This window comes from Suricata suricatta, chromosome 7 (genome assembly GCF_006229205.1).
Source record: "Suricata suricatta isolate VVHF042 chromosome 7, meerkat_22Aug2017_6uvM2_HiC, whole genome shotgun sequence".
Lineage (NCBI taxonomy): Eukaryota > Metazoa > Chordata > Mammalia > Carnivora > Herpestidae > Suricata > Suricata suricatta.
In genome coordinates this window covers 97,651,956-97,679,745 of record NC_043706.1, presented here as the reverse complement: position 1 = coordinate 97,679,745, position 27,790 = coordinate 97,651,956, and the positions used below count along the sequence as shown (strand labels likewise).

The 27,790-nt window shown below is 38.8% G+C and overlaps 1 long non-coding RNA gene across 2 annotated transcripts in view; it reads left to right on the top strand.

Annotated features, from left to right (window-relative positions):
• Nucleotides 1–27,790, top strand: part of LOC115297063 — a 40,248-nt gene that overhangs the window by 5,230 nt on the left and 7,228 nt on the right. The window contains exons 2-5 of one of the 2 annotated variants that reach the window (XR_003911239.1): nt 1,488–1,538; nt 2,559–2,716; nt 3,001–3,188; nt 23,506–24,980. This is a non-coding gene — a long non-coding RNA (uncharacterized LOC115297063). Of the gene's footprint in view, nt 1–1,487; nt 1,546–2,558; nt 2,717–3,000; nt 3,189–23,505; nt 24,981–27,790 lie in introns of both variants that reach the window. The other variant, XR_003911240.1, reaches the window with a different exon arrangement.

The following is a 27,790-nucleotide window of genomic DNA, read 5'->3' as shown; positions in this document are numbered from 1 at the left end:
CACTGTTGGTGGCAATGTAAACTGGTGCAGCTTCTCTGGAAAACAGTGTGGAGGTTCCTCAAAAAAACTATCCATAGAACTCCCTTATGACCCAGCAATAGCATTGCTGGGGATTTACCCAAGAGAGACAGAAATGCTGATACATAGGAGCACATGTACCCCAATGTTCATAGCAGCAATGTCAACAATAGCCAAAACATGGAAGGAGCCTAAATGTCCATCACCTGATGTAGATCAAGAAGATGTGGTTTATATATACAATGGAGTATTACATGGCAATGAGAAAGAATGAAATATGGCCATTTGTAGCAAAGTGGATGGACCTCGAGGGTGTCATGCTAAGCGAAATAAGTCAGGCAGAGAAAGACAGATACTATATGTTTGCACTCATAGGTCTAACAGGAGAACAGGAGAAACCTAATGGAGGACCAGGGGGAGGGGAAGAGGGAAAGAGAGTTGCGGAGAGAGAGGGATGCAAAACTTGAAAGACTATTGAAAACTGAAAATGAACTGAGGGTTGATGAGGGAGTGGGGAAAAAGAGGTGGTGGTGATGGGGGAGGGCACTTGTGGGGAAGAGCACTGAGTGTTGTATGGAAACTAATTTGACAATAAACTATTTTAAAAAAAGATAAAAAATGATAAGATTAGTTTTCTTTTTCTTATTTTCTTTTAAGTTTATTTTTTGAGAGAGACAGCATATATGGTCATGCAAGTGGGGGAGGGGTAGAGAGAGAAGGAGAGAGAGAATTCCAAGCAGGCTCCTCACTATCAGTGCAGAGCCCAATGTGAGGCTCAATTTTGAGAACCGTGACATCGTGACCTGAGCTGAAATCAAGAGTCAGATGCTTAACTGACTAAGCCATCCAGGTGCATTACAAGGTTAGTTTTCTTAAACAGAAGAGTTATAATATGGGACTGAAAGTGAAAGCTAAAATGGTAGATTGTTTCAAGAGCATAGGGGGCTTTGGATGTTAGGCCAATGTGAGTTGTTTATTCTTCAAATTAATAGGGAAAAGAGACACCTGGGTAGCTTGGTCAATTAAGTATCTGGCTTTGGCTCAGGTCATAGTCTCATGGTTTGTGGGTTCTAGCCCCACATCAGGCTCTGTGCTGACAGCTCAGAGCCTGGAGCCTGCTTCAGATTCCATGTCTCCCTCTATCTCTGCCCCTCCTCTACTCATTCTCTGTCTCTCAAAAATAGATTAAAAAAAATAAATTAATAGGGAATAATTTTTAATAGGAAAACACTGAGGTTTGTAAACCAGGATACACTTGCTAACAGCCAGTGTGGTAGTAGTCATAATTTGAGTGAGGTGTAATGCAGTGCTTCTCAACTTTTCTGAATTGTTGCCCCTTTAAGAGGCCTTTATATTCATATCTTCCTGATTATTTCATTTGGTCATGTTCATAGAGAGGTGACCTACTATGTCTTGTTTCCATCATCATCCAGGATATTCTTTTCTTATCTTCTTTAATTTCTTTTCAGTGTATTTGAGCCTTGAGTAGCTGTTGAGATAAAACAATTCAGCATCATTAGGTACGTGGTGAGTATTTATCACTGGAGTAAAAGTGCAGAAAGCTAACTTTCCTAGTTTTGAATTCAAGAGCTATATAATGTTTGGATCAGACTTTTTTTTTTATAAAAGAAGCTACCATTATCACACACACACACAAATCATAACAGACAGCAGGTTGCAAGTGTATTTAGATCATTCTTACTTAAGAGAATAAACATTTACTGCCAACTGTGAAAGGGCAGATTTGATGACTGATGGAAAAATCACACTGCTTTGTCAGTTCACATAAATAATAATTCATCAAAGAAACATGTGTTGATGAGTGCAGCCTGGTTTGAATTTAAACCACACTGCATTCTTGAGAAATAGCTGAAGTACCTGAGCCTCAATTTAAAAAGCTCTAGCACTTTAAGCATCTAAATAATCCTTCCTAGATCATGTAATGAATCTTATAAAAAAAAACCCAGCAAGAATATTCATGCTCAGAGATGAATAGAAGCTGTCTTTATTTACTTTGAGAAAACCACTTCTGGGTGCCCATGAAAGCCTGATGAATGCTGAAGAAATATGATCTTAGTTCATTTTTCCAACAAAATGGTTTGGGATGAGAAGCATATTTACCAGACACTAAGAAAAATAAAAGTTGTCTGATGAAATTTCTTTGATAATCATTGCTCAATGAAAATGGATAAAATGAGATAGTTTCTCTGCTAAGCATTCCACTCTCAGGCCACCCCAATCCAAAGGCCCTCTGTACCTTGGGTGAACTGATGGATTTGACAAGCTGGTGTGTGAATCTGGCAGCCAGGTGTCTTGGTGTGGGTGAGACAGGAGCTAACAGATCTGACATATGGGAATATTACTCCCAGATGCTCCCCAAAGGGAAAGAACAACTTGCTTTCAGTGGCCTGTCCTTTCAAGATGAGTCCTATGGCAAACACACTGTGATTAGTGAGCTCTGGGAAAGGAAGCGATGCATCATGGGAGCCGTTATGCCAGAAAAAATAAGCATTTCTAATGGGTTGTGCTCAATCCCTTAGTAAAAACCAGTGGTCTGTGTCTGGAGGTCATCCAAGGCAAATCAAAGGAAGAAATCTTCAGATGTTGAGGAGATAAGGAAGAAAGAACACACTAAGGATGTATGGTGTTGATTTTAAACTGAAGAGAAACAAACCAGGCTAAGTCATGCCACAGATAGGTATGGTCCTTACTGCAAAACTCTGTGTGGAGAAAAATGTAACCAAAAGTTGATATCCGTAATGTTAGTCTTCTAATATCCATGGCTTCATTGCCCTTCAGGTCTCAAATACTGCCATAATGTCTGACAATATTTTTACATTTATTTTTAAGAAACTTTATACTCAGTACAAGTTGCATTAAGAAAGCTTTTTCAATTTGTTAGTTCAATAGATTTCTAAGTGCTCTTATCTTCTGAACTCTAGAGTACAATGTTTGTCTTCATAATTGATTTCATGTTTTTAGATTACACATCCTGAAAATGAAACACAATATGCAGAACTACAATTGGCGGTATCTGAATCCGTGTTGGTGGTGGAACAATTTAGAGAACAACAGACAGAGGTTATACTCTGCAGGTTTCAGGAGAACTGACCCAAGCTGTGACTTGATGGTCCTCTGATGTCCCCTCTTCTGTATGCAATGTCTGATAGGTATGCAAAGTCTGATTCATCTTTTTTAATGATACAAATTTATTTTCTTCTTTCATTCCATTGGGCGAAATTATCATTGCTTAGCTGCTAAAAATTAAACATATTAACGTGTTTCTACTTCTGTTTGTTGTTTTTCAGCCTTCCGTTCTTCTCTTTCTACTCTAAAGCAGAGGAAAAAAGGAACTCTTCTGTGAGAAATTTTTTTCTATGGCAGGTTCTGTTAAAATAGGTTGAGATAATTTTGACGATATTTTAAATACTCCAAGATCATCAAACTCATAAATTCAAGTTACATAAACCTGTTGTTTTATTTTTGACACTACGACTTAAAAAAAAAGAAGGAATATGTCTCACTCTTGGAGTTTAAAAACGTAAAATCAGTTAAACCTAAGAAATTCTTGGGGCACCTGGGTGGCTCAGTTGGTTGAGTGTCCAACTTTGACTCAGGTCATGATTTTGCGGTTAGTGGGTTTGAGCCCTGTGTCAGGCTCTGTGCTGACAGTTCACAGCCTGGAGCCTGTCTTTGAATTCTGTGTTTCCCTCTCTCTCTGCCCCTCCCCTGCTCATGCTGTCACTCTGACTCTCAAAAGTAAATAATAAAAAAAATTTTTAAAAAGAAATTATTTTAGGAATAAAATATATGGACTCAACTGCCCATTGCACTTCCATATTATATTAATATTTATGTCTATATTTATATTCAATTATATAATATATTAATTTATCTAAATCAGTTTTGCTTTGAAACCTATGTGAGTTATCAAACTATTATCCTTCAGCCCCAAATCCATCCTTCCCTGCCCTGCTTTGTGAAAATGCAACTGGACCCTGTAAGCATTTTTCCTTTGCAGCTGGCATGATGCTAGCTAGGCTTTGCCAATAGAGGGTACTAGAGGGACACAGCAAGATGATAGCAACAGGCAGACCCTTTGCTTCTGGTTCTGAGCCTCCATTTGTTAATCCAGTGTGGGTGTCTAGCAGTTCCAGCCATGTTCTCAGGCCATGTTTTCTTCAACCAAGGGCTGCTCCTGAGCACTTCATGTGGGCCACATCTGCGATAACTTTGGTTGAGCCCTCAGACCACATCCTTTTTGAGGAGATCTGAATCTCAGTCTTGGAGAGGCCATCATCTAAGTCTTAGGTCCCTTTATGATATATTTTTCCTCAGCCAAGAGGTAGTAACTGCTTTATTTGCACCTGCGGAGTTCGGACTTCCTGGAGTTCTCTTTAAGTAGCTTCCTCTTAGTAACTTGCCATCTTCTACAAATTTCTTTATGATACTTTTTCCTACTCAAAGTACTGATGTTTCTGTCTCCTGGTAGGACCCTACCTGATATAAAGTTGTTTAAAAATATTCTTTTTCTGGTAAATTTATTGATTGATTTTGAGAGAGACAGAGAGAGCTCAGGTGAGAGCTCAGGAGAGGCAGAGAGAGAGAGAGAGAGAATCCCAAGAAGGTTCTGTATTATCAGTGGGAGGAGCCTGAAGTGAGGCTTGAACTCATGAAACCATGAGTTCATGATCTGAGCTGAAATCAAGAGTCAGTCACTTACCAACTGAGCCACCCAGGAGCCCCTACATGTATTCTTAATGTATGCACTAACCCACCTAAATACATTTTAAGTACCCTTCCTTCTGTATTTGAAATTTAAAAATTCCCTTCAGGACTTCATATGGAGCTCCATGTCACTTAAACACTTCTGACCAACAACGACAAATGTGAGAGGCAGTAAGAATCTCCTTCTCTATCAGGAGAGAAAGACATACAAACAAGTTCTTTTTATTATTAAATTGTGATAGATACAGCTGTAGAAAGTGGACAAGACACAGTGGTGGCCCCTCTAAGTTTGGTGGAGCGGGGAGTAGGGGTTCAATAAACTTCACAGAGCAATCGTTGCTGAGTTGAGTGTTCAAGGATGAGCAGAGGGACAGTCCACATAGATTAGGGAGGAGAAGGCCATGTGAACAAAAGGATACAGTTATGAAATATCAAGAATGTATGATATAAAACAAAGCACACTTGATATCACAGTAGGGGAGCACTGTTCCAACCTAAGGCATGTGTGTATGTGTGTATGTGTGTGTTTGTGGGACAGAACTAGCAGTAGATAGCAGGCCAGCATGGAGAACAGTGCAAAATGAGGCTGGCTGAGCAGGCTAACTCCAGACTGAGAAGGGCTTTGTGTCATACTAAAAAGTTTGAATTCTATTTCATGGGTAGCTACAAGTTCAAAGGACTCAAAGGATATGAAGACTTCAAAGAAAAAGTTGATGAATCATCAACAAGTACATTTTTTTCAAAATGTTTTTAATGTTTATTTATTTGAGAGAGAGAGAGAGAGAGAGAGAGAGAGAGAAAGAGAGAGAGAGAGGACATGAGCGGGAAAGGGGCAGAGAGAGAGAGGGAGACACAGAATCGGAAGCAGGCTCCAGGTTCTGAGCTGTCAGCACAGAGTCTGATATGGGGTTCAATCTCATGTACCGTGAGATCATGATCTGAGCCAAAGTCAGACACTTAACTGATTGAGCCACCCAGATGCCCCTACACAGCAAGTATAACCCTTCACTATATAGAATGCCCTAGGTCAGGATTCAAATAAATTTAAATCCTTACCCTTGCCATGTCATATGTGAAATATTTAAGTGTGAAGTTAAAATATCAGTTAAAAAGTAAAGTTAAAGTTATCAGTTAGAAGGTAAAGAACAAGAGGGGCAGTGAGCTCTGAAGGCAGGGGAGATTACAGTAACTCAGAAGAGAGTAGAACTCCAGTAGGGCTCTAGGCCACTAGAGGGGCTGCATTTTAGGAAAAGAGCAGAATGGACAACCTTTGAGGAAGGGAGAAGCATGGCTCTGGAATGTTTGTGGCAGCAGGAGAGAACTGGAGCTGAAGGGCAGGAATGAGCGAGTAGGTGGAAAATGTAGAATGGAGTTCTGGAAAGACAACCCAGTGCCATCGGGCCTCTACTTACCATTCCCACAACCACACTACTTATCTTCTTCCTGCTGAGCTCAGAGCTGCTCCAAGATTCTTGCTCAGTCCAGTGCTCAGTGAGCCATTTCCAACTGAAAGTTTATTTCTCGGGATATCATTAAGAAGTTTTGACTGGTAGATTGTTAATTGTAAAGATTTTTCTGATTATGTCGTTATAGATAATGAATGGAAAGGAGGATCCCAAAGAGGGAAATCTGTTGAAAGAGCTAATGAAATTTTCTTTTATATGCAAATGACATTTCAGGTGTTCAGATCTTACTATGTGCTTCAGCTGTGAGTTTGGAAGCTATAAGGAGTGTTTGTATTGAATTTACACGGACACTATCTCCAAAAGAAACAAAGCTGTAACACCAAATGTCATAAATCAGAATGTCATGCTGAAAAAGGAGCGTTTCACATTGCCATTTCTCCCTGAGGATATGGTTGACCTCAGGATAGGAATTCAGAAATCTCCCGGCCTGCCTCTTTGCTGCTAAGAAAACAGACACTAGTTCCCCAGCCCCCTGATTAAGAAAGAAGCTGGAAGAACACGCGGAAGAGTTTTCGAGACGGAGTCCCCTTGCCAAAACCCAGTGGAAGAGTCTCTAGAGGAACAGAGGTCATAGAAGTTGAAAAGTTTGATTATTTTTGAAAAGTTTTTACTACCTTCCCAGTAAATATTGCCTTAATTCTTCATTCTTACTAGCAAATTGTCATTTAGCACCCAATAATTCTCTTGTTAAAGCCGAGAGAGTTATTATTTTCAGGGATGGGTGAATTTAACTGCTTAGCTTTCTCCCACAACTTTGCAAAGTATTTCAAGGGACAAAGTCCTTCTCATTTTTCTCTCCCTGAATATATTCCCCTTTTATTATGAAACATTAAACCTTAACTACTGAGACTCAGATGCACAAGAAGAAAAAATGCTCATGGCAAAGTGAGTATTCAGTGGAGACAAGCTCACACCTCATATACCACTTGGCTCTATAAAGGACTCACTAGTTCTTCAAATTTTGAAAGTTATGTAACCTCTTTGCCTTGTATTTTTAATTAGTAAATGTAGATAATAAAATTTTTGTCCAACTCCTTATAGGACTGTTGTTGAGATGAAATGAAATCGTAGATGTTGAGAATGGTTTTGAAAAATATAGGGTTACAGAAACATAAGAAATCCTTCTGTTATTCTAATTTCAGGTATACTCATGAGCAGGAAATTAAGATGGCTATGTTGAGAAATATTTGCCAGTATTATGAGGGTAGGCATCACCGTATGTGCAGTGAATTGTATATTTTACTTCTTTCTGTGCCCATCAGCCAGCAGATAAATGATCTTCATCTTCATCTTTATTTATATATTTATATATTTATTGAAATTTTTTATGTCTTTATTTTATTTTGAGAGAGAGAGAGACAGAGAGTGAGTAGGGGAGGGGCAGAGAGAGAGGGAGACACAGAATCTGGAGCAGGCTCCATCCAGCCTCCTAGCTGTCAGCACAGAGCCTGATGCAGGGCTTGAACCTATGGACTGTGAGATCATGACCTGAACCAAAGTCTGATGCTCAACCAACTGAGCCACCCAGGCTCCCCTTTCACTTATTTACTGATTCAACACATATTTATTGAATAAATGCTATGCAGGTATCACTAGTATTATTCTAAATACTAAAAATAGGGCATTAAGAAAAGTGACAATGTGCCTACCTTCACAGAGCTTGTATTCTAATTAGAGGCAACAAAGTAAACAAGTAGATAAGTAGCATGTCAGGTCGTGGCAAATGGTATAGTCAAACAAGGCAGGAAATGAGATTATTAGGCAGGGGTTGGCAAACTATGGCCAAACAGTCAAATCTGGCAGACTGCCTCATTTTGTAAATAAAGTTTTATTGGAACACAGTCATCACCATTCGTTTATATTTGTCATTGCTGCTTTGAGTTAATTAGTTACGATGGAAACCAACTGGTCGACCAAGTATAAAATACTCTCTCACCTTGTACAGAAAAAGTTTGAGGGTTTTTTTATAGGCCATTTTAAAGTTTTTTGTCCTGAGTGACATGGGATGCCAATGGAGGGTTTGTAGGGTATCTGGCTTATGTTTTAAAAGATCATCCTGGTGACTTTGTTGAGTATAGACCTTGGGGTAAGAGTGGAAGCACAGAGACCAGTTAGTGATTTCACTAGAAGAGAAAAGCTCACTCTAGGGTAGAAAGGATAAGAATGAAGTGATAAGAATAAAATTACCACAGTGAGAGATTTGGGGCTGAATGACTGGCAGGATGGAATTGCCATCAACTGAAATAAAGAGACCACCAAAGGAGCAGGTTTGGGGATGAAAATTAGGAATTTGATTTTTACACAGTAAGTTTGCAATAGCATGAAGTCATTGAAGTAGACATGCCAATGAGGCAGGTGACTATACTACGAGCCTGGAATTCAAGTGAGAGGTCTGGGTGGCGTTAGATATCTCACAGTTATTGGAGTATAGTTGAGGTTTAAATGCCATGAGACAAAACAAAAAAACAAAATCACAAGACATCACGTCTTCAGATTTATTGCTCCATTTCATTTTATCCAGGAGTGCCCAGATGCCTCTACATTTACAGGACAGATAAAGCTTTATGTTGTGCACATAGTACGATTCTTGCATATTTCTTGATAGCTATTTAAGTCATGGTCATGATCCTTTTTTCAGCTTAAAGGAAGTGGAAAAGAGAAAATTTGGGTATTTAAAAATGATACATTGGACTCAGTTTTCAAAAGCAAAAATTCTGCATGATGTGTGTCTGGTTCAAGAGGATGGATGATTTGTCCTGGGCATACTTTTTTTTACAGAATTGGTAAACAAGAAAAGAGAAGAAGTTACATTTAGTTAAAACCTACCCTGCTCCAGGGATTTTACAAACAATAGTTCGTTCCACAGCTCCACTCTTGAATTTGCAAAATTGGGCTGGAGTTACTCCAATATTTCTATCGTTTTATTCTTCCAGATGGATATTCAATAAAGACAGTTTCTGGCTTTTGCTATTTCAACATCTCTTATATCAGAAAGAAATTGAAAATAAAATCCCAAATTAGTACAAACACATTCCTGGCTTCCAAAAGAGTTCACTTTCAGGTCACCTCTAAATTAACATTCTTTTTAATCAGAACAGGTTGGTCCATCCCACTAATTGCCATTCTCTTTCCAAGGCTAAATACAATTCTATAAAGCATCAACTTGAAGACTATCAGCTAAGCAAATTCCCTGGCACTGTAAGGATTCTTTTTATTTAGATAGGCATAACCATGGATGTGCAAGATCAGAGAAAAGAGCATAAGTTGTTGAGCTCTCCAGATTAAAGTGCATAGATATTATGCATAGCTGAGAACAGAAAGAGGCAATCCATTGACTGTGTCATCAATCTGGAATTGCTCCCCACTGTCTGGAGTCAGGTTTCCTAACTGTGGCACTATTGACACTTTGAACCACATAATTCTTTCCTCTGGGGAGCTGTGCATGCTAGCGTGTTTAGCAGGCTCTCTAGCCTCTGCCCAGTAGCTGCCAATCACAACCTTCCCTCTCGTAGTTGTGAAAACTTTTCACAAACTGTCTCCAGAGATTGTCAAATGCTTTTGGGGAGCAGGAGTATTGAGAACCATTGACCTAGAGTATAAGTTCTCTTTCCTCATGCTGGCATTGAAAATTCTCTATGGTTTACCTTCAGACTTCTTCAAATTTTTTTTCCTTCTTCAGTCTGCCTTAAGATGACTGGTCTACATATTATTTGCCCTAAAATTTTTCTCTCTGTGGAGTTGGTGCTTTCATAAATATCCCACCACTTATAAAATTCATTCCTTTTCTTCTAGCTAAATGTTATCAGTCCTTATAAAGCTGATGAAGTCCTTCATGTTTCATGAAATTATTACTTCAAGTCACAGTAATTGAATAGGTCTAGTCTAGTTCTTAGTCTGCAGTTGAGGAAAATAAGGTCATTGTTTACCAAGGTCATGGGGGCTACACAGAGAATAGGTAGTGGAACTCCAAAGCCCAGTTGCTAAATCTACTGTGCTTTCCACTCTGGATGTCTTTGGACCCGTTTTATTTTCACTCTTCTCAGAAACTCCTAGAGCATTTGTTCTTATGATTCATGTTAGTAATCAATGGCCGTCCATGCAATAACATAAACATGCTGCCATTTAATACTTGCATGAGGTATGAGGTACTCACACAAGGCACAAGGAAATAATCAATAAGCCTAATAGCCTTATCACAATTCAGTAATAGAAATTGTTGGAGGATTTTTTTTCACTCTTCATTTATTTTTCAGAGAGAGAGAGAGAGAGCGAGAGCAGGGAAGGTGCAGAGAAAGAAAGGGAGACAGAGGATCTGAAGTGGGTTCTGTGCTGATAGCAGAAAGCCCTATGCTGGGCTCCAACAAACTGTGAGATCATGACCCAAGCTAAAGTCAAACTCTTAACCAACTGAACCACCTAGGTGCCCCCTTTGGAAGATAAATTTTAAGACTTTTTGGGGTCTTCCTTTTTCTAATTTCCCAGGCCTAAGTTTTGGTACTGCCAAAGAAACAATGAAATAACAAAAAGTTGACTAGAAAAAGAGGGAGTGGGGGAATCATTGAAATATATCACATATAATCATAAATGTTTAGTTGAACTAAGTTTTAGTGACTATTTGGTTATATTTATATAATTATTGGTAAATTGTATGATAATCAGTAGCATTGATGATATTTTTATTATTTAGTTAAACAATACTATTCATAAATATTGGTTTTAGAAGCTGGCAGAATCAGAATAGTTTTAAGGAGAACTAGAACTGAGTGACATGAAATTTATGTTCAGTTAGTTTGGGATGGAAATTGTTGATGATATCTAGTTGGTTACATCAACTAGAGTGAAAACAGGATGCAAAGGTAAAATTGTCAATTGTAAAGAATATTTTTGTTCTTAAAACACATTCCTGTGGCTAAGGCTAAAATAGACCCATTGAGGTTTTCTTTCTTTCTTTTTTTAAATATTTGTTTATTTATTTGGAAAGAATATGTGGGGAGGGGGAAGGGCAGAGAAAGGAGAGAGAATCCCAAGCAGGCTCTGTGCTGTGAGCATGGAGCCCTGATGTGGGGCTTGATTTCATGAATCCTGAGATCATGACCTGAGAAGAAATCAGGAGTTGGGTGCTTACCCAACTGAGTTACCTAGGTGCCCCTAGGTTTTCTTTTTTTTTGTTTGTTTGCTTATTTATTTTTGGTAAAGAGAGAGCATGGGTGGGGGAGGGGCAAAGAGAGAGGGAGATAAAGGATCTGAAGTGGGCTCTCTGCTGACAGCAGTGAGCGTGATTCAGGGTTCAAACTCATGAACCGGGAGATCTTGACCTGAGGTGAAATCAATGCTCAACCAACTGAGCCACCCAGCCACTCCCTGAGGTTTTCTTTCAATAGAAATTCTTAGTAATATCTGCACAGCTGGTGTGGTAGATGTCAATACATGTCATGACTTCATATTATCTTATATGGATAACTTTAAAGTAAGCTTCTCCCATCCTTTTTTTTGAATGAAAAAGAAAAGATGGTTAACTCTCACTATTGAGTGCTTTTTATGTACTCAGTGCATACATTTACATTATTCTTTTTTAGGAATATTTTTATGTTAACTCTCAACCTGTTGTCTTGAAATTAGTAGAAGTCAGTGATGGATTTACAAAAAGTTTTCAGTTTGAGTCTTAAATTCTCTTTCAACATGTTAGTGTTTTCAAGATTCTTTTTTCTCATACACGGTTACAACCCAGACACAACATTCCACTTGACCCATATTCAAGACCCAGTCTTTTCAAAAGATTCAGGGAAGATTGTTTCTTATCTCCACATGGATGTAAGGACTGCTTCACTTAAATAGTAATTGCTACTGTTATGGCACCAAGTGTAGGTAATTCTAGTTACCTGATCTTGGCTGGAGAGCAAAGACACCAAAAGACATAGTCTGGGTGAAGTTACCTGGTTCAAGGGCTTTCCTTTATCTGGCCCAAAGGGGTATTGTTGTTTGGTTCCCTGATTAATTTATTTTTCCTCTAGACATTATAAAGACCAAAAAGGACTAGGGAGAAAAAAAGAAGGATGGTGTTAATATTGTTGAATTCATATGTTGTGTTAAGCATCATGTTAAATTCTTTACATGAATTATTTTGATTTATAAAACAACTATGAATTAAGTATTATTTTTAGGTCCTAGTGCCCAATTATAAAGATGAAGAAAAAGAGGCTCGGAAAGATTAAGTTATCTGTCTAAGGTCCCAGAGCTTACACATCTTAAAGCTGGGATTCAGCTCATTTTCCCTACTGTAGCATATGCCTCTTCACCACAGGAAGACTGAGTTTCATGCAATGGAATACACTATGTGTGGTTTACTAAAGGTTAATTAAGCAAACTTCAGTAGACACATACAGTGTGTGATGGAGTTGGCTTATATCAGTTCACAAGAGTTGAGTGTTACATTTTTAAATTACAGTTACATGTAGGCAATCATAAAAATCAAATTCTATAAGCTTAAAATCTAATAAATTATATTAAAAACAGAGGTAATGAAAACTCAAACATTTCACCTTTTAGTTATTTTTGTACAGTTTACCATTATCATTGCTCTTGCAATTATCTGTGTCTATTGTATCTGTAAGGTGGAGGTGCTATATGACGGTGTGCCACTGTGCATTTCTTATCTCATCCCAGGCCCGACCCTGCTTAGCTTCCAAGATCAGAGATTGGTGCGTTCAGAGTGGTATGGCTGTAGACTGCGCATATCTTCTCTACTCCACAGTCAGAGTTCACATTGGGAGCTTGATGTTGCCCATGGTAGGAGTGTTTACACGATGGAAATAAGCAAACACTTAGATCAGCACCCCCACCCCAGGAAGGCCGTTTGTTAATATTTATAAGCGTACACTTTGCACAGCCCTTACATTTCGTATGGACACTTCAGTTATATTATGCTTCCTATTTGTATACATTCAAAAACATTCACTTACTAAGTGTACTTAGCACTATGTGCCAGATACTGCACTACACACTTCCACTACTCTTATCTCATTTACATATCTAAAAATAGCTACAAGGTCGATATTGTCATTCCCATTTGGTAGATCATACACCAAGGTTTTGGGTACAGTACTCTCCTAAAGTGACACAGCTGGTAAGTGGTGGGACACAGGCTTGATTCCGTGTTTTGTGGATCTACATTTCACAACATGACAGTTGCAGTGGTGGAGTGTGGGGATAGCCCAGGACAGGGTTCGAGTAAAAACAACAACAAAACAAAACAAAAAACATTTGATTCGAGCCATGCTTCTGCTTTCTATTTTAGTACTGCTGTATTCATCTGAATGAATAATCAGTATGTCTGTTTGACTGCAACATGACAGTGTGTGATGTTGAATAGAAAAGTAAAAGCTTAGGGCACCTGGGTAGCTCAGTTGGTTAAGTGGCAGACTTTGGCTCTGGGCCTGATCTCATGATTTGTGAGTTCAAGGCCCGTGTCAGGATTTCTGCTGACAGTTCAGATCCTGGAGCCTGCTTTGGATTCTGTGTCTCCCTTTCTTTCTGTCCCTCTCCTACTTGTGCTCTGTCTCTCTCTCTCTCTCAAAAACTGAATAAACATAAAAAAAAAGCTAGAAGAGGGAGTTACAGAAGCTGGGGGGACAAAGCACTAAATAAGTGGTGATCCAGATGAGCTGTCTGATGCAGAAAAAATATGTGTAATGTGTCTTCACTGCAAACTGGGAAACAGCATCATCATTCTGAGCACACACTGTTTCAACTGATACCTTTACTAAGGACAGAAAGAGCTGACGGCACATATTTTTGATGTGAGATACCTACCTTACACTTTGTAATACAGAATTAAGACTTCTTTCAAAAAGGAAATTTTAGGGGTGCCTGGGTGACTCAGTTGGTTAAATGTCTGACTCTTGATTTTGGCTCAGTTTATGATTTCACAGCTCATGGGTTCAAGCCCTGTGTTAGGTGCTGCACTGAGAGTATGGAACCTGCTTGGGATTCTCTCTCGCCTCACTCTCTGCCCCTCCCCCTGGCTCTCTCTCAAAATAAAGAAGATTTTAGATGAGCTTATGGAGACCTTTATTTTCACCATTTCAACAAGCAGTTGTATAGCTCAGTAGCACAGACTGCAGAATCTCAGAATCTGCACTACGGAGTGAGCACAGTTTATTTCTGCTAACATCATCATCTGATGCAAGTCAGGTGTGAGCAGCTCAGTGACCCTCCACTGATGTCTCAGTGGTCCAGCTGCCTCCATTTGGACTGACTCCATTTCATAGTTCTTTACTTCCAGCCAAGGAGTCAATGAATAATTCACATCTGTCTTACCTGCTTGCGACTGGGTTGTCATTCACATTTTTACCCCTGAACTCTCACTTACATGGTTCCAACCTAAACTACAAGGGAGATTGCAAAATCGCCGGGGTGACTGGTGCCAGAGAACATCTCCTCCATGTTCCCTGTGGCCTACAAAAGCTGTCTCTTATTCCACCCACTCTTACTTTGCTCTCTGGTCAAAGTGGATTTGTCTTCCATATACAAACAGAAGAAACAAAGCATGACTTATTAAGAATATATTGGTTCTTCTTCCTAATGTCAAGATTTAGACAACACAATTTGAAGTCAGGTTGGCAGAGAACAGTAAGCGTAGCTGTTGAGCTGCCTCACTTGCAGAGCTTTCTCTAACAAAAAGGCTATCAGATTTTTCATTATAAATTTCTCCTTGGCATTCAAATCCAGGAATTCTAGAAGAGTACTGGAGAAATCTATAATGGCACTTTCATATTTTGGCCAATAAACCACTCAGTTGCTAAACCTTAATTTCCTTCTTTGTGTACTTTATGTGATATTTTTTGTCTCTTTGGTTGGCCACATTAATATTTTATTGACATATTTAATTTTTGGTCATTTTAGTGGGCTTTTTACATTTTCCCTTTGGAGCTTCCAAAGCTGAGTGAAATATTTGTGTTTATAGATTAACGTGCAATTGTCAACAGCTTTCCTCCAGAGTAGCTAAATAATCATTAAGTATTAATGTGAAGTTTATGGGACCTATGTCTATTTCTGCTTCAGATCTCATACCAAACACAACTAAAATATAGAGGATAATTTCCTGTGAACTAAGGGGCCTCCTCGGACACAGGCCCCTCAGAACTGAAACTGGGACCCAGTTAGTCACCCTATGAATGTTCCTTCTTCTTCTTCTTCTTTTTTTTATTTTTGAGAGACAGAGAGAGATAGGGGAGCAGGGGAGGGTCAGAGAGAAAGGGAGATACAGAATCTGAAACAACCTCCAGGTTCTGAGCTAGCTATCAGCACAGAGCCCGATGCGGGGCTCGAACCCATGAACTGAGAGATTATGACCTGAGCCAAAGCCGGACACTTAACTGACTGAGCCACCCAGCCACCCCAAGAAGGTTCCTTCTTGAAATATACATTTGGCTCCTTCTAACTGATTTTGTTTTTACATCAGGCCTGCTCCTTGTCCTATCGTGGGATGTAGTATCCTAAGCATCTCCAGGAAAAGAAAACAAAACAATTTTATCCAAATGGATTCATGCTCTATGTGTTTGGGGCAATGGAGTTTTCATGTTGGGAGAGATGATTCACTGTAAATAGCCTCAGTGGAGGAAGTATCCAGTTTTCACAATCTGGTCTTTATACTTAAATAGCTTCTTCCTTGATTTTAAATTACGATAATGTAAGGAATTATTCTCCACCACTTATTCCAATTTGGCTTGGAAACTAGTAATTTTTTTTTCACAACAAAGAAGATAAACAAGTAACACACAGAGAGAAGAACTTTTGACCTAGTAACCAAAGCTTATGCCATCCCAACTCCCCCCCGTTTCTTTTTGATAGTAGCTGGTGTAGTTCAATTCTCTTCTTCATCGACCTCAATGGGTGAGGTGAAAGGTGGAAAGACTAGGATGACATTTAGAAGTTATGACTTCAGCAAGTTTTCTTCAGGAAAACAGGCTTTGCTTTTAAACTGACCTCTTCTCCCCACTCCTTCATTATGGTAGAAAATTTGCTTTACTCAAAAATATTCTGTCCCTGATATGAAAGATAAGGTTTTGTTTTGCAGCCCTCCCTGGCACTGGTTTATAGAGATTCACTGACATATTCTTTTCCCTCTGCAAACATGTGGCCCCAAGTTATAAAGACAAAACAAAATGCCAAATGAAGTCACGAGAAAGCCTAATTAACCTACAAACAGTGAAGAGAGGAAAGAAAAGTGAGATTTTAAAGAGTGGTTCGTGGTCCCTTAGGTAAAACTAAGTCAGACTGACAATTAAGTCAGCCTAAGAAAAGGCAGATGTGAGACCAACAGAGGGGAGTGAACTAGTGGACAGGAAGGGGGGGCGGGAGGGAGGGAGCCAGCAGGACCCCAGCACTTGTGACCCTCCATCTAGCTGTGTCTGACCTGCCCCTTGAATTTTTTAGTTAGAGTGAACCCAGTTCCCCTTTTGCTTTCAAACAAAAGATTTCTGAATGACAAGCTCTCTAAGGAAAGGTTCCACTTTAATTGCTTACACTTGAATGGCTCCCCAGGACTGGGGGTAATTGAGTCCCACCATCTCAATTTTGTTCTCTTGTAATGCAAATTATTATTATTTTCGTTTACACATGCAACAAATCACATGTTTATTGAGTGCTTAGAAGAGGTCCAGATAAAGAAAGGGTGGTGGGAACAAGGCCACGAGCTCTGTGACATTGTAACTAACCCACTAATCTTCAGACACCTGACCCATAAGAAGATTGTTTTACGGATCACACTGGGTTACATTTGTAAAATATAACATATTGGAATGGCAGGCATTTTACAACATGTAGCTATCATTAAAATTGGTATCTGGGGTGCCTGGGTGGCTCAGCCGGTTAAGCCTCCGGCTTCGGCTCAGGTCAGATCTCACGTTCCTGGGTTCCAGCCCCACGTCAGGCTCTGTGCTGACAACTAGCTCAGAGCCTGGAGCCTGCTTCCGGTTCTGTGTCTCCTTCTCTCTCTGCCCGTCCCCCTCTCATGCGCTCTCTCTCTCTGTATCAAAACTAAATAAAACATTAACAAAAATAAAAAATAAATAAAATTGATATCAGTACTATTGATATTGTTACTTTTTGATATGTTCCAAACATTCTGCTAAGCGTTCCATGATAAAAGCAGAAGAGTAGGAGATACATAACTTTACAGCAAGGAGCTGCCGGTTTGGGTTATAAAATAAACATTTTAAATACATATACACTATGTATGTAATATCTATTTTACATAAATATAATATAAACATTCACATATACTGAGTGGGTTGTAGGGTATTTTAAAATAAGGTATTGTAAAAAAAATATTTAGGGTACTTTGTATTAAAAACAGTTTCCAAAATCTATTTATATATGAAATGCGTAAGCAAAAAAAGGAAAACACATAACATGTAATGCTTGTCATTTTATTTATTTAGTTATTTTGTTTTTATTTATTTTGAGCGAGACAGAGAGCACAAGTAGGGGAAGGGCAGAGAGAGAGGGAGAGAGAGAATCCCAAGCAGGCTCTGCCTTCTAGTGCAGAGCCCCCCATGGGGCTGGACCCCACAACCGTGAGATCATGACCTGAGCTGAAACCAAGTCAGACACTTAACCGACTGAGCCACCCAGGTACTCCAATGTTTACCATGTAAAAAATTCATATACCCTTATTTTTTTCCTTAAATGTGTATAAATTTAGTATATGATATTCACTGTTTTATGGCTCTCAGTTTTTATTTAATAGTCACACCATGAAGGGGCACCCGGGTGGCTCAGTAGATTAAATAGCTGACTTCAGCTCAAGTCATGATCTCATAGCTTGTGAGTTTGAGCCCTATATTGGTCTCCGTGCTGACAGTTTAGAGCCTGGAGCCTGCTTCAGATTGTGTTTCCCTTTCTCTCTGCCCCTCCCTCACTCAGGCTCTATCTTTCTCTCCTTCAAAAATAAATAAACATTACAAATTTTTTTTAAATATTCACACCATGACAGAAAGGTGCCATGTCTTGTATTTTACAGCTGTATTTAGTTGATTAGAAGTAACCTGATTAGTATAGCCTGTTTGCTCCAGATGGCCATTGGGGTCATAGCTAAACTTAGGTTATTACAGATAAGACTACAATGTCATTTCTATGCATATCATTGACATATATACAAATACAGTTCTTGAAAATGATGTTATTGTGTCTAAGCGTACATGCATTTGTAATGTGGATAATTATGGCCCACTTGTCCTCCACAGGGCATCACACCAATAATATCTGAGAGTGTTTGCATGCTGATAGCATCTCTAATAGTGCTAATCAAAATTTTAAATACTTTCCATTTTGATAGGTAAGAAATGGTAATACCTTATAGACTTAATCTTTATGTCTCTTTTGGCAGGTGAAGTTGAACAGCCTTTGATGTTTATGAGCCATTGTGTTTTCTTTGCTGTAAATTGTCCTCTGATCATTTTTCTACTGAATTACTGCCTTTGTCCTTTTTCAGAAGGTCTTTATAAGTTTGGAGACTGGCACTCAGTCTGTGATAAGGTGCTTCTGCCACTCCTGCTGCTTTTGCTCCTTCTCATCCTCCTTTTCCTTTGCCTCCTCCTTCTTCTTTGCCATGTAATAGTTTTTATTCTGTAATATCAAATTTACAAATGTATCTTTTTATTACTTATGAATTGTTTCAAGACAAGTAGAAGATCCTTTACTTTTGTAGGATTGTCAACACATTTCCCCATGTTTTCTTCTAGTATTCTTATGATTTAATGCTTTTCACATTAAAATTCGGATGCACTGAGATTTACCCTAATGTGCAGGACAGGTCCATACCAATATTATTTAGTTAATTGCCACATTTATTATATAATTAATTACCATTTGTATTTGGGTCTATTTCAGGATTTTCTATTTTGTTTCATTAGTCTTTCTTTGTCCATGTTCACTGTGAAATTGTTTTAAACATTAAATCTTTATAATCTATTTAAGTATTTAGTCTAGTCCCAGCTATGTGTTCTTCTCTTTTAGAGTTTTTCTGACCACTTTTGTTTGTCTAACTTTCTATGGAAACTTTGAAATCATCTTGTCTATTCACACCTTTCCCCCATGTTGATATTTTTATTGGAATCACATTAAATTTGGAAATTAATTTTGGGAAAAAATCAATGTCTTTATGTTGTAAAAAAAACTATGCAAAAATACAGTATATCTTTCTTTGCTTAAGTCTGCTATAGGATCTTTTAAAATTTTGCTTCATGTAGGTGTTAAGCATTTCTTGTTAAGTTTAGTCCTAGATATTTTTGAGCCACTTTTATTAACTGGAGTATTAGCTTTTGCATTTACTGTTTTTAGTGTTTATTTATTTTTAAGATGGGAGGAGGGGCAGAGACACAGAGGGGACAAAGGATCTGAAGTAGGCTCTGTGTGGGGCACCTCGGTAACTCAGTCACCTAAGCCTCCGACTTTGGCTTAGGCCATGATCTCATGATTCATGGGTTTGAGATTTGTGGGTTTGAGGCTTTGTGCTGACAGCTCAGAACCTGGAGCCTGCTTTGGATTCTGTGTCTCACTCTTTCACTGCTCCTCCCCTGCTCGCTCTCTCTCTTTCTTTCAATATAAATAAATATTAAAAACAATTTTTTGAAGCAGGCTCTGTGCTGACAGCAGAAAACTCTATGTGGGGTTCTAGCTTTCGAACAGTGAGATCATGACCTGAGCCAAAGTTTGATGCTTCACCCATTGGGTCACCCAGATACCCTCCTCCTGCATTTCCTAAGCATATAATCATCTATCTACAAATAGGGTTTGATTCGCTATATGTTGAAAAAATTAATTTAAAAATTATAGATGTCTAAGTTTTTTCTCTGCTTGTTTTGGTCAGTGCTTCTAGCACAATGCTAAATGATAGAGGGGGTTAAGGGTATCTATGTTGTTCCCAACGATACATAAATGAGCTGGTTGAACAGTCTCCATAAGACTGCCTTTACGTCTGCTACTGGAGTTTGAAGTCTACAAAATCAGAAGCCAGGAAGGGAATATGGAATGCAGAACAAGGATAAACTGGAATTCCTGAGCATGGTCTGGAACCCATGAGCATGGATTAAAACACCTGTTAGTTCTTGGAGATATTGGCATCTTTCACTTCAGAGATAAATCTCCGGGCCTGGAAGTCAGAGAAGCTGACTCCAGGAGAAAGTAAAGCAGCTACACTTCTAGCTACTGCTTCATGCCAGTGAGGTGAGCCAGTGCATCAGGATAATGTGTGTGAGCTACAACATGGATGCTGATTCATTTCTGTTCTTCAATCCCCCAGAAAAGTCTCTCTGTGGCTCACCTTAACTACAAACCTATACAGAATGGAATCATAGGAAACTCATTCAGTATAGACATGATTACATATTATAGTTGCTTCCATGTCTTGGTTATTGTAAACAATTCTTCAGTGAATATAGGGTTGATTATATCTTTTCTAGTTAGCATTTTTGTTTTCTTTGGGTAACTAGTAGTAAAATGACTAAGTGGTATGGTATTTCTAGTTTTAATTTTCTGAGGAAGCTCCATACTGTTTTCCATAGTGGCTGCACCATTTTACATTCCCCCAAACAGTGCTCAAGGGTTCCCTTTTTTCCAACACTTACTGTTTTTTGTCTTTTTGATACTAGTTATTCTGATGTGAGGTGATATTTAATTGCAGTTTTAATTTGCACTTTTTTGATGATAAATGATGTGGGGTATCTTTCATGTCATGGCCATCTGTATGTCTTTCTTGGAAAAATATCTATTCAGGTCTCCTGCCCATTTTTAATTGGATTATTATTTTTTTCTTTTTCTTAAGCGATGAGTGGTTCCCTTTCCCATGACCATACCTATACCAAATACACCACTTCTAGTCTTATTATCCTGTAAGTAACTTTAGATCAAAGAGTGTATTCTTTAATTTCATACCCCCAGGAATTATTATCAACATATGTTGTAAATATCAAGCATATAAATAATGTTTTTGAGTGAAAAAAATAAATTAAATGTTTTATTTGTCTAGAAAATTTTCTGAGCCTTGCGAATAATTAAGACATCTGTTATTTTCACATCTTATCTGTGTTTTCATCCTTTCTTCTTAGGTTATGTTTGCTTTTTTGTATCTTTTATCATTATCCTTGGTATGAAAGTTCCTGATTTATTTGCCCTCTAGAAGCTAGCCTTGTTCTCTTTGATTTGTGTCATACAGCCGTGTTGTTACTTATTCAGTTTCTTAGTCTTTGATTACATTATATATTTTGTTTTCTTTCTGATAGCAATCCAGAGTCATTCAGGCTATTTTCTATACGCATTTCTACCTACTTACAAGATCCTATATTGAATTTGCTTCCCGACACCTGGTAATACATATTTACCCTCTATCTTTTAACGTGCATCTAAGACTTTCTCCACCAAACTCAGGTGACAATTGAGTAAAACTATTCCCTATGAGTTTTGCTAATATGAGGGGAACAAATAGACCGCCTCTCATTCTGCAGTTATTTAATCATTGAAAGCATGTCAAGTGGGGCATTATGTGTGTGTCTAAGCTACGAGCAGCAAAAGATACAAAGATGAAAAACACAGAGCCCTGCCCTTTGGGAACTATAGTTGTGTGGATAGGAACAAAGCAAATATAGCAAATATCTCCACCTTCAAATCTCCATGACCACTCTTCCATTGTTGCATTTTACCCTAACCAAAGCTGGGAAAGGTCTCTGCTTTTAAAGATCATGTAATTAGTTTGGATCCACCTGGATAATACAATATAATCTTCCCACCACAAGGTCTTTAATATAACCGTACCTAAAAAGGGTTTTTGCCAAGTAAGGTAACATTCACAGGTTTTAGGGATTAGGATGTGGACATTTTAGGGGGCCATTATTCTCCCTACAACAGGTGGCTTAAGTCAGATCATGAAGGGAAGTAGCCAAACAGGATCTAGCTACATATTGCAGGCTTGGTAATATTAAGTATTATCCTAACGACAGTAGATGCAGTGAAAATGGGAGAGGGGAATGTTTGACGTAATCAAACCCAAATATCATTTGAAGCTTGATCTCACAGACAATTAAGTTGTATTCAAATGATATGCTTAGCCTTGGCATTCACCTGTGTATCTACTACTATTGTTTCCAAGCAAATCAATGAGTAAGGTTTGCAGTTTGTCTACTAATTTGAGTCTGGCCTCATTTTCTTCTCTCTTTCTAATGCCATTAGTGATACAAATGCCACTCTGAGTCTCTTTGAACTAAGAAGAAGATATGTTTGATTTGTTTTACATTAGGCACTACAATTTTAATAGACATATTGTAGCATTACTACAAGTTTGACTTATCAAATAACTTTTTACAAATACATAGAAATTTTTGTTAAATTTATTTTGACTCACTTTTAAGTAAATAATTTATAAAAACAATATACAACGAATTTGGCATCTTTAATTAATTAATAAATTTAATTTATTAAATCAATTTAATTTTAATATTTAAATTCAATTAAATATTAAATTTAATAAATACATTAATTTATTAAGGATCTACTATGTGCCAAGCACTGCTTAGTCACTAGGAAGAAAGTAATAAACAAAACAGGCAAAAATCCCTGCCCTCCTGCTGCTTCTATTCTAATAGAGGTGATGGACAATATTCAAGATCAAGAAGTAGACTAAATATTATTTTAGATAGTGATACAGTACAAAATAGTGCAAAAAATGGCGATAAGAAATGCTAGGGGTATTAAAGTTTCTGATGATGACAGTCACTGAAAAGGTGACTATAGGAAACGAAGAAGATTTAACCAGTCCTATTTTGCCACAGTTAGAATCTGAAGCTTCTTCGGTTGATTGATACAGGTGCTTCTGGATCCTGGGTCCTTCCTTTTCCTCTGGAGCTCTGGGCCACTTTCAGGGAATGCTGGAAGGGCTATGAGGGAAGCAAATGTGGCTAGGACTCAATTCTGCCCTCCAGGAGCTTAGGTGGAGGGCTGACAGAGCTCAGATCATTGTGATCCAAGGTACAAAATTGTTTCTAAAGCGCCACGAGGGATCAGGGAAACTAAAACGTTTATGGAGTTCTGTTTATCACCAAGAATGGCAAAGAGCCGGAAAGAAATTGATCCTATAGAATTAAAAAATCACTTCGTCAGAGGGATTGCGGGTCACAGGTCCTTTCTGAATTTTGTTTCTTTTATTAGCAACATGAAGCAAAAACCTAAGAAGAGAAAAAACAAGTTCCCGCCTAGTATCTCGTAGGACAACAGCGCCCGTTACCCTTGGTTTCGTCCGCAGATTCCATTACCCTTGGTTAACCGCAGCCGCCGCTGGAGCCAGATGACCCTCTTTCTGTGGAATCTGCGGACGGTCAACAGAGCCTGAGGATGGGGTACGTCCCACCCTGCGTCACTCACTTCGCCGCGTCTCGTCGGCTTTTTCTCATCTCATGGCATCACAAGAAGGACGAGTTCCAGCAGTACAAGAAGATGTTTTGAGAGAGAGGGAGACCACACTCACAAATTTCTGCTATGGTGTGTTGTTGAAATCATTTGTGTTGTTAATTTCTTACTGTGCCTAATGTGTAAAGTAAACTTTATCATGGAGGTATATGCATAGGAGAAAAGATGGTATCTTAAGGTTCAGTACTATCTGCTGTTTCAGGTGTCCACTGTTTTGAGTTTTGGAATGTATTTCTAATGAATAAGAGGGGCAACTACTGTACCTGCATAATTTGGAGCATGGGAGTGAAGAGGGGTCTGTTTTTCCGCACGTTGGGACAGTTCCATCCATGGGTATCAGGCTCCATGTGTGCACTGGTAGCTAGAGTCTGCCGTTTGGAAACACAGGACCCTTGTCTGGCATCTTATTCCTGAGGCCCTTGCCTGTCAGTCAGCCTTCAGCCACCTGGGTTCTTGCCATTGTGTTTTTGTTCCTTGTAATAAAGTGGATTTTCTTTCTTTGCGAATGAGCATAAAGATACCCAGAAAATAAACCAGGTGCCCATTTGCCAGACTCCAGCCAGCAAGCATGCAGATGAAGCCTCTCGGCCACTCCTGTAGGTTTCCCAAGAGGAAAATGCTGCTGCTGACATGAATAGCAGAGGCCAGACAATGATTCTTAGGGAAGATAAACAGGCTTGCGATCCCCTCCTGACTGCTCCGCTCCTCTCCTCAATGACTGATCCTGGAGCAAAAGGTCATGGGGATAATTCTGCACCTGCAGCCTGGGAAGGCCAGGCTCAGTCCTTGCAAAGAGCTCCCCCATTATTGATGCTAATTATTATTGAGCCAAATGCACCCTTTTATCACGGGCAGGTGGGAGACTCTTGTCACTGTCAGGGCAATTCTTCCAAGAGCAAGTATAGAATTCCTTGCACAGATGTACATATACCCAAGAAGCCCCAAGTGTTACATATAGGCTGCTGCTAGAGAATACATCATTAAACATTTCTACAGTTTCTATAATGAAATGATCAGGACTCAGGTGAACGGCAAATGCTGCCCAGGACCCAACGCCAGATTATTGAGAGGAGAAGCATGATTTATTCATTAGGGCTTGAACTCGACTGCTGGGCCTCTGGGCCGCTTGTGAGATTTCGCCCCTGCCATCTGCACTCTGAGACACTTAACAACAACTTTGGAGACCTCGGAACCCTCTGGGGATTTGCTTCCATGGACATCCATCTGCTTTCTGGTGACTTTAATGCGAGGACAGGCCCACTGAGGAGAATGAAGAACAGAGGAAATGAAAGGAAATTCACCCAGCTGTAGGTAAAGCAGGACTGCGTTTAGCCAAATGCGAGAGTGGATGTGGGGGCTTTCCCTTGAACATTAACCACCCCCTGTTTTGGAGAAGAGTTTAAAAGATTTTTTTTTTTTTTTGCTTCATCCATCATTTCTACTTTTTTCTCCCTTGGATTATAACTTAATAGTTTTTAAAGGTTGCTCTTACATGTCAAAATGGCATTGGGAAACTCTAAAGTGATACATTGTGCTCAAATTTACAATTTTCTTCCCAATTCTAATTGTTTTATTTGTAAAAACACAACTGTACCCCTTAAGCCAATTGGTGGGGAGCAGTCCACATATTCACTCATTCATTAGAGAATTATTGCACCCAGACTGTATTCTGGGCATTTACTCTGGGTTCTGAGTGAGGTAGGCCTTATCCTTCTTGTTATTTTTCTTTCTTTTTTTTAAATAATTTTTTTAATGTTTATTTTTGAGGAGAGAGACAGAGCGTGAGTAGGGGTGGAGCAGAGAGAGAGAGGGAGACACAGAATCCAAAGCAGTCTCCAGGCTCTGAGCTGTCAGCACAGAGCCTGACACAGGGCTCAAAACTGCGAGATCATGACCTGATCCAAAGTCAGGCGCTTAACCGACTGAGCCACCACGGCTCCCCTCGTTATTTTGCTTTCTATACTTTAAAGATATTACTCAACTGCCTTTTAGCTTACATTGTTTCCAGTGAGACACTTCCATTCTTATTTTTGTTCCTTTGAATGTGATGGGTCTTTTTCTCTGGCTGCTCTGAAGATTTTCTCTATATTAATGTGATAAGCAGCTTAATTATGTTAGGCCTTCTCCAGGTTTATAATACTTGGGTTCTTTGAGCTTTGGGGATCCATAGGTTTATTGTTTCATCGTATTTGGAACTCTTTTGCTCATTAATTCTTCCCATGCATTCCTGCTCCCTCACTCCTGATTCAGTGACTCCAGTTACACATGTATAGTTAGAATTGGTTTGCTGATACGCTGTTCACTCTTTTCCTACTTTTCCTTCTGTTTATGTTTTGATAGTTTATATTGCTGGTCTCTAAGTTCACTAAGCCATTATTTTTTCTACAATGTTTAATCCACTGTTAATCCTGTCCTTCAGACATTATGTTTTTCATCTCTGGAAGTTCTCTGAGTTCTCTTTTTATACACCTTCCATGACTCTTTTCATATGTACATGTTTTCTTCTACTTTTTTTGAAAAATGGAGACAGTTAAAATTGTTTTTATGTCCTTTATTGTTTTGTCTACTAATTTTTCCATCTGTGGACTTTCTGAGTCTGTTTCCATTAATAAACATTTCTACTCCTTATATGATTGTTTCTTTGTATGATTGATAATTTTTTATTTGATGCACGTATTATGAGTTTATCTTTTTGAGTAAAGACTTTCCTTAAATATTGTTGAGCCTCTTTTGGGATGCAGCAAAATTGCTTGGAAGCATTCTGAACAATTCAAGGCTAGACATTTTTATTTTGTTGTTGTTGTTGTTGTTGTTAGATGGGAAATTAATGCCATTTGAGCTCAGGCTAATTTTTTTCCACTACGGAAGCAATACGCTTCTGAGTATCCTACTTAATGCCCTAGGTACTATGGAAATCCTCCCCTCTGGTTGATGGGAACATGGACTATTTTCGGTCTTGTGTGATCTCCAAAAATTGTTCCAGCTGCTGTGGTGGTTCTTTCCCCAGCCTGGAGTAATTTTCTCACAGGCCTGTGTTGATCAGTTCTTAGTTGAAGATTTGAGGAGAACTTTTTGTAGGTATCCAGAGCAGGTTCTTTATTCTGGCACTATACCCTGGAGATTCTAGCTACCTTGGCCTTTCTGTATCCTCAATCCTCTCCTCTCAGTTTCGAACCTGCTTGTGAGTTTCCTGGGGTGCCCGTTCAAATGGAGATTCTGAAGCCACCCATGAGAACTGGATTATAATTTCTGGAGTTGAGGCCCAAAATTCTTCAGGCTCATAAGCTCTTAAGGTGCCTATTTAATAATATTGACTTCTGAGAACCACAGTCCTTGTAAAACCTTTCTCAAGATTTATCCTGAAGGTCAAATTCAACAGCCTTCACTGAGTCTTCAGTCTCCTTGACTTTGCTGAGATACAGCCATACTCATGCTCCTCTCTTGGATCTCTCCAGCATTTTAATGTATTAAAACAGGCATTTCCCAGGTATCCCAGCTTCACAATCACCAGCATGTTGAGCCAGAGAGGAGCCCCTATGATTGAGGTGCCCAAGGCCTAGACTGGGCAGTGCCACTGACTTGCTCCATTACGCTGTGTCTAGATTTTTGTTTCCTATCGGCAACATTGAAAGTAATAATTAAATCTACCTTATCAGGTGGCTGTAATGATCAAATTAAAATGGACAAAATACATATACTTACTGCTTATACTTGACAGCTTTTCTTACATGTGTTTGATCTCTTTGTCCTTTCCTTCTGAAACGTTCCAAGAGTATCCCTCAGGGACATATTCCAACTTATATATTTTATCGTCTGCTGTGTCCAGTGTACAGCTCGGCTCATGTATTGAATTGTTTTTATTTTTCTAAGATCTCTAATTGTTTCATTTTCATAGACTCCTGGTTTTTTGTCTTATAGTTGTGTTATCAAATAAAACATTCTGAGGATGTTTTATTATACCTATACCTATTAATTTCACTTATACATTGAATATAAACTGTCTTCTGTTTGTTCTTTTTTTATTTTCTCAAAATTTATTTAGTTTTATTCACATTTATTTATTATTATTTTTAAATAGTTTATTGTCAAATTGGTTTGCATATAACATCCAGTGCTCTTCC